Source organism: Chiloscyllium plagiosum, chromosome 44 (assembly GCF_004010195.1).
Source record: "Chiloscyllium plagiosum isolate BGI_BamShark_2017 chromosome 44, ASM401019v2, whole genome shotgun sequence".
Classification (NCBI taxonomy): Eukaryota; Metazoa; Chordata; class Chondrichthyes; order Orectolobiformes; family Hemiscylliidae; genus Chiloscyllium; species Chiloscyllium plagiosum.
In genome coordinates, this window is record NC_057753.1 from 10,860,892 (window position 1) to 10,869,003 (window position 8,112).

The 8,112-nt window shown below is 44.6% G+C and overlaps 1 protein-coding gene across 1 annotated transcript in view; it reads right to left on the minus strand.

The window, feature by feature from the left end:
• Positions 1 to 8,112, minus strand: part of LOC122543524 (zinc finger protein 239-like) — a 116,975-nt gene that overhangs the window by 79,510 nt on the left and 29,353 nt on the right. The gene's annotated exons all lie outside the window — the stretch shown is intronic.

An 8,112-nucleotide genomic window follows, 5' to 3' on the forward strand; every position in this document is an offset into this window, starting at 1 on the left:
GGAGAGATTGGGATTTTCTCACATCCCCCTACATGCGAGATTCTATCATCATCTCCTGTGGTTATCTGACTTACAGACAGACCGCTTGTTTGTTCGAGCTGATCTTTCTCTGCAGGTGTAACAGAACATTCTGCATTCTCATAGAATCCCTACAGGGTGGAAGCAGGCCCTTCAGCCCAACAACGCCACACTGACCCTCTGAAGAGTAACCCACCCAGACCCATTCTATTACACTACATTTCCCCCTGACTAATCCACCCTAACCTGCACATCCCTGAGTGCTAGGAGACAATTTACCACAGTCAATCCACCCTAACCTGCACATCTCTGGGCACTATGGGACAATTTAGCATGGTCAATCCACCCGGACCTACACATTATTTCTGATTGTGGGAGGAAATCTGAGCACCCAGAGGAAACCCATGCAGACACTGGGAGAATGTGCAAACTCCACACAGACACTCGCCCGAGACTGGAATCGAACCCAGATCTCTGGTGCTGTGAGGCAGCGGCACTAACCACTGAGCCACCATGCCTGTTGAGTACTTGTTGAGTTCTATTATCCTGATGTCCTTATGTAAGGTATGTGTTGCCTGGATAGCATGAGACAATACTTGGCAGTGTCTCACAGTAATAATAAAGCAAATGTAGCCCAGGTGCAAAGTAGATCCTCACTGCTCACTTCCCATTGCTTGCCAGACTAATGGATAGCATGCACAGTCATCCAGCACAGCAACAGACCCTATGGTCCAACCAGTCCAGCTGAACATAACCCCAAACCAAACCAATCCCACCTGGCTCCAATTCGTGTCCCCTCCAAACATTTTTGGAACATTACAGGTGCCCACACCCATTACATCATCAGGACATTCATTCCAGATGTGACCCACCCGACATGTCAAACAATTTGCCCCTTGTCTTTTTTTTAAACCTCTCTTCTGTCACATTAAAAACCTGCTTCTCATTTTGAAACCCCCTCATGAAAAGACACCCACCGTGAACTCTTGTCTCGACCCCTCCTGATTTCAGGAAACCTCTGTCACCTCCTTCCCCCATAAACTCAAACCCTCTATTCCGGGCAACTTCCTGGGAAATCCCTCTGGAGCCCTCTCCAGCTTTGTAAAAGTCTTTCCTGCCAGGAATGCTCTGTGTGAAGCCTGAACTCATGCACTAGCTGGTTTCAGAACAGTTTCTACCCTCCTGTTGTTAGAATACTGAATGGACTCACCAACTCTTAACATTTGCCTGTCCGTGTTTTTGTTTCTGCCGCTGTATACCTATTATTTACTATCTATGCTACTTAACTCTGTGATCTGCCAGTATTTCTCGCAAGACAGAGCTTTTCACTGTGCCTTGGTACACGTGGCAATAAATTCAAGTGCTGCCCGGGCACAAAATTGGAATGAAACACAGATGTTTCCTTTTGAGTTTTGGTAAGTATGGACTGTGGCAGTGTGGTCTAGTGATGGGTAATAAATGCGGATTGAACCAAAGCACCCTGGAGCGACTGAAGGCTGGAATGCCAAATCCTTGCTGTTTTATCTTGGGAAGCCCCTCATGCCATCTCTCTGTGGGCACCGCTGGCGTTTCGCACCCATCTGCAAACAGTGCCTTGCTCAGCCATTTCATTTACAAAGGTTTAACATGGCTAGTTTAGCCTCACACATTAGTGGGTGGCATGGTGGCACAGCGGTTAGCACTGCTGCCTCACACTGCCAGAGACCCGGGTTCAATTCCCGCCTCAGGCGACTTTCTGTGTGGAGTTTGCACGTTCTCCCCGTGTCTGCGTGGGTTTCCTCCGGGTGCTCTGATTTCCTCCCACAGTCCAAAGATGTGCAGGTCAGGTGAATTGGCCATACTAAATTGCCCGTCGTGTTAGGTAAGGGGTAAATGTAGGGGTATGGGTGGGTTATGCTTCGGCGGGTCGGTGTGGACTTGTTGGGCCGAAGGGCCTATTTCCACACTGTAATGTAATCTAATCTAAAATTCGACATGAAGATGGAAGTGGTAGCCGGAGAGTGGTGTTTACAATGTGGTTTGGACACAATGGATTTGAACTTCTCATTCAATTGTGCAAGACTTACAAGTGTCTAGAAGTGGGTGTTGGGCAGGTCAAGACAATGCAAAATACAGGGAGAAACTTGAGGACAATTATTTTCACATATACCTGCTTGTCTGGTTGAGATTTGGAAAGTTGTGTCAAATAATAATACCTAAAATGTCCACTCTTTCTTCCCTATCTCTCCCACTTCTCACTCTCTGTTTCTGTCACTCTCACTGTCTTTCCACCTTCAGGGATTGGAGTCATGTGGAAGTTCAGACCAAGAAGTAGAGTTTCTTCACTGAAGAACATAATTAAATCAGTGACGATCCATCAACATTATGATTACTATTTCCTAGATTTGACCCCACAAATATCAAACTAATTCTGTGATTTTCTGATTTCTCAATCACTCCATGTTTAGGTTCAGATCACTTATAAAAAGTAGTGAACAGTAATTATTTACAGGTGAAGGAATAAAACCACACAACACCTGATTTCTCTGACCGAGAAATCCAATTTCTCACATCCTGAACACCTGTTTCTGTTGGATTAACTGAAGCTTGCCCAGTCATAGATGCTGATATTTTGGATGAACATCAAATAAATTCACTTTTTGAAGCAGATGAGCAATAAGTCTTTTTAATTTCTCTAACTCAAGGCCTCTCTTTTTCAAGAGTTGGCTCCCTCCAGTGTCTCCCCTGCCCCTCCCCACCCTATCCAACAGTGAAAGAACTGACACCAACCATAGTACAGGGAGGGTAAAAACTGGGGATGGAGAAAAGAAATGTTAGCATTAAGTTTGGAAATTCAGCCCAGGGAGAAGTTATGGGTCAGGGATTTATAGCTTTGGCAGACCAAGAGATGGAAAAAAATGTTGTGTAGTAATTAGAGTTGCTTTTCCTGAAATTATTTTGTGTTCCTTTTCCAGCAAATTCAAGCTAAACTTCATGTCAAGGTCTGAATGATTCACTTGATTCAGCATGACGTGAACATTATTGGCCTTTGAATCTATCAAGAGAAACTGTCCATAGAAGGCAATTTCAAATATCCGTGTGACTGGAAATGGACCGAGAACAACATCCACACATGCCCAAATGGGATGTCTCCTGACTTTTAAAAGAACTGTAACCAGTGATTCAGCCTGAAAAGAAGCCATACCATTGCCAGTGCAGGGAAACCACACTCGTGATCTGTGTGAGGTCCCAGCTTCAGTTGATCTTCCAACCTGGAGAAACATAAGGAATAGTAAGTTTTGAAAAGATTTGCAGCTAAGGTTGAGGTTCTGGATAGAAGTTTGCTCACTGAGCTGGAAGGTTCATTTTCACACGTTTCGTCACCATACTAAGGAACATCATTAGAGAGTCTCCGGTGAAGCACTGTTGTTATGTCCCATTTGTGTTTAGGTTTCTTTGGGTTGATGATGTCATTTGTTTTTCTTCTCAGAGCATGGTAGATGGGGTCGAAATTGATGTGTTTGTTGATAGAATGCCGGCTGGAATGCCATCCTTCTCAGAATTCTTACGCATGTCTCTGTTTGGCTTGTCCTAGGATAGATGTTTTGTCCCAGTCAAAATGGTGTCATTCCTCATCTGTATGTAAAAATATTAGTGATAGTGGGTCATGTCTTTCTGTGGCTAATTGATGTTCATGTATTGTGCTGGCTAGTTTTCTGCCTGTTTGTCTAATGTAGAGTTTGTTACAGTTCTTGAGAGGTATTTTGTAAATACTGTTCTGTATAAGGTATTTGAAGTTCATTAGTTGCTGATCCACCAGCGGGTCCACACTGGGGAGAAGCCATTCACCTGCTCCATCTGCAGGAAGTGGTTCACTCAGGTGGGCAACCTGTGGACCCACCAGAGGGTCCACACCCGAAAGAGGCCATTCACCCGCTCCAAGTGCGAGAAGGGGATCACGTGCTCAGCTAAGCTGCTGACCCACCAACAGGTCCACAACGGGAAGAGGCTGTTCACCCGCTCTGTGTGGGAAGGGATTTACCTGCTCCTCTCACCTACAGCGGCACCATCGAGTTCACTTGCCATTGCAGGGGGATTAAAGGAGCGACAGCTGAGTGCCATTATCGACTGGACTATCAACCCAATTCTGGTAACTGCCGGGTTCGAATCCCGCCATGGCAGATGGCAGAATTGGAATTCGGTCAGAAATCTGGAGTTCAGAATCTAATGATGAACCCATTTTCAGGGGAAAAACCCCATCTGATTCACTCATGTCCTTTTTTAGGGAGGGAAACTGCAGTTGTGTGAAAGGATTCACTCAGTCAAACCCAGCTGCGTCTGGCCTCCAGTGACTCCAGACCTACAGCAGTGTGGTTGACTCTTTACACCTGACCACCCTCCTGGCAAATGAGTGAGGAGAAACTTACTTGGTTACAGTGTATGATTGAAATTGCTGAGTGAGGCAACATTTTGTATGCGTTTAGCTGTTTTATTATGTTCAAAGGGACAAGATCAGCTGACCAATAGTAAAGGATGTGGGGTGGGTGGTAGGGTGAGTGCGTATGCTTTGATCTTGAACTGTTGAAAAAGCAAGTAAGTAACTTTTTGGACACCATTTTGCTGGGGGAGATCTGAAGCTGTAACAAAGTTGGGTCACAATAAAGGTTACCTGAACTTACCGCTGGACTCAGACTCTCCTTGAAAGCTGTGAGATCCATTAGGTTTTTGTTTTAAAGTGGCTGAATTCTTTAGTTTACAATGTAAGGTTGTATCAGAAAGAGCAGTGAATGAGTAGCTCATATCGTTGGAAATTGTAAATTTTTCAGGAGTGCAGGTGCTGCATTGTTTCATCTGCATTGGAAAGTCTACTGTTAGCACTGGCAAGATTGGGCTATGTTCACTAGAAATGATGTGGCAGAGCCGGTGTTGGACTGGGGTGGACGAAGTTAAAAATCAGACAACACTAGGTTATATTTCCAGACATTTATTTCGAAGCACTAGCTTTTTCAGCGCTGCTCCTTCATTGGGTAGCTGTAGAGCGGGCTCATAAGACACAGAATTTATAGCAAAAGATCATAGTGTCGTGCAACCGAAATGGTATATTGAACAAAACTAGATTGTTGTGAAGTCTTTCAATTTTTAGAATGGGTTGCAGGTTTTGGTTCATTAATATGTAAATCCCAGAACTACTCTTAAGTCACATCCTCGATATAACTTGAGGTTTTATGTATAAAAAAAGTGAGATATCAGCTCAGACAATGCATTGTCTATATCCCAGTCTTTAGTCAGACTGGTTTTATTTCCAAAGTAGGAATTTATAAAACATTACATTTGCCTGTATTAACTGCTGTAGATTGTGCACTTTTTGAGCAAAATAGAATGTCTGCAAATGCAACTTCACCCCATGGACATGTGTGTGTGTGTGTGAGAGAGAGTCTGACTGTTTGCGTGTGTGTGAGGTGAAGTATAAGCCTGTGAGAGGGTGTTTGTGTATCAGTCTAATGGGGTCACCTGTCGTGTGACATGAACCCAACGTCCTCGTTGAGGCCATCTTCATGGGTACCGAACTTGGTTATCAGCCTTTGCTCCACCACTACAAACAATCAAGCAGTTACTGTTATAGTCTCTGTTCTCTGCAGTTGGCAGCATGACGCCAGATGGTATCGGTGTCTGTCTGGCGCCAAGACTCAGGAACTGATGTGCTCAGGATTGCAGGAGCTGGAAAGCGAGGTTGCAGCTATATCAAGCCCTTCTAAGAAGAGAGAGAGAATGGATGGTGATGACGCATCCTGGGAGATGGGGTGAATGAGAAATAGCTGATCTGTAAAATTGAGCATAGCTCAAATGATCTATTTAGAAACAACATTAAAGTCTGAAAGCATGTTCTCTTTTTTTTTAAAGCTGTGGACAGCTTTCTGAAACTTGCATTCAAATATGTGCAATTAGGCCACATTTGATTACTGGCTGCAAGGGGTGAATGGCCTTTTCCTAGTCTTGTGAAATTGGTTCCAAATATGGAGAGAGAGAGAGTTGTCGGGTCCATGCTGACCAGATATCCTAAATTAATCAAGTGACCTATTTGCAAGTGTTTGGCCCATATCTCTCTCAACTGTGCTGTGTATCTGCATGATTTGGAGATGCCGGTGTTGGACAGGGAGTACAAAGTTAAAAATCACACAACACCAAGTTATAGTCCAATAGGTTTAATTGGAAGCACACTGGCTTTTGGAGTGCTGCTGCTTCAACAGGTGGTTGTGGAGGATGCAATTGTAAGGCACAGAATTTATAGCAAAATTTTACAGTGTGATGGAACTGAATTTATACATTGAAAAATACCTTGATTGTCTGTTGAGTCTTTCATCTGTTTGAATACCATGATCGAATACCACTTCTTTCATGTGTAAATGACAAAACTTTTTTTAAAAAGTTGCTTTCTCGGGTTAACTGTAACAATTGGTGTTAGCTAAACAATATGTTGAAGGTGATAGCCCCCTTTGTTCTCTGTCTATGCCAGTAATAGCAAAGCCCACCCACCCACCACAGTAGACAACATTATCACTGCGGGGAAGTCTATTATCAACTTATCGGACCACACCCTTCAACCAGAAGAGATTGAAGTCCTGAGTAGGGGTCTCAACTTCTGCCCCACCACCAAAATGGACCCGTTGGTTCTTGCAGCAGACATGGAGGAGTTCATCAGACTCCGGGAATTCTTTCAAGGTGCCGGCAGTGATCCCAACGAGCCCACTGATGAACTGGAACGAGCGACCAAAGAAGATATCAACTTGGACCCCACCGGAGGGCCGCTGCCGTGGGCTTGACACATATGCTCAAACCGTCAGGGAATATATAAATGCCAGATTCCACAAAGTAGAGCAGAACATCACCCATTCACAACACAATGCCATCCAGGGTCTCCAAACCAATCACAACATTGTCATCAAACCAGCAAATAAAGGAGGAGCCATTGTCATTCAGAATAGAACAGATTACTGCAAGGAAGTGGACCAACAACTGAACAACTAGGAACACTACAGGCAATACCAGCTGATCCGACCTAAGAATACACCCATGAATTAAACACATTGATCAGGAGTTTGGATCCCATCCTTCAGAGTTCCCTACGTGCCCTCATCCCACATACTACTTGTGTAGGCAACTTCTATTGCCTTCCAAAGGTACACAAAGCCAACACACCAGAACATCCCATCGTATCAGGCAATGGGACCCTGTGTGAGAATCTGTCCAGCTATGTTGAAGGCATCTTGAAACCTATTGTACAGGGGATCCTCAGCTTCTGTCACGACACTACGGATTTCTTACAGAAACTCAGCACCTACAGGCCAGTTGGACCGAGAACATTCCTCATCACAATGAAAGTTTCCGCACTCTACAGCAGCATCACCCACAATGATGGCATCACAACAACAGCCTCAGTACTCAACACCAATAACTGTCAATCTCCAAACGCCATCCTACAACTCATCCGCTTTATCCTCGATCATGCCTTCACCTTTGACAACCAGTTCTTCATCCAGACACATGGAAGAGCCATGGGGACCAAATTTGCACCCCAATATGCCAACATCTTCATGCACAGGTTCAAACAGGACTTCTTCTCTACATAGGATCTCCAACCAACATTATACACCAGGTAAATTGACATTTTCTTCCTCTGGACCCATGGCGAGGAGTCACTGATAAAAATACACAGTGATATCAACAAGTTTCATCCCACCATCAAACTCATCATGGACTACTCTCGACCATCTGTCTCATTTTGGACACATGCATCTCGATCAAGGATGGATACATCAGCACCACACTCTACTGCAAACCCACAGACAACCTCACAATGCTACACTTCTCCAGCTTCCACCTAAAACATATTAAAACAGCCATTCCTTCTGGACAAGCCCTACGCTTACAATGGATCTGCTCAGATGAGGAACATGACAGGTACCTGGCACCTGGAAGTACTCAGGGATGCCCTCATAAGAATGGGGTACGACGCTCAACTCATCGACCACCAGTTCCGACGTGCCACAGCAAGGAACCGTAATGACTTCCTCAGGAGACAGACACGTGCTGCAACCGACAGGGTACCCTTCGTTG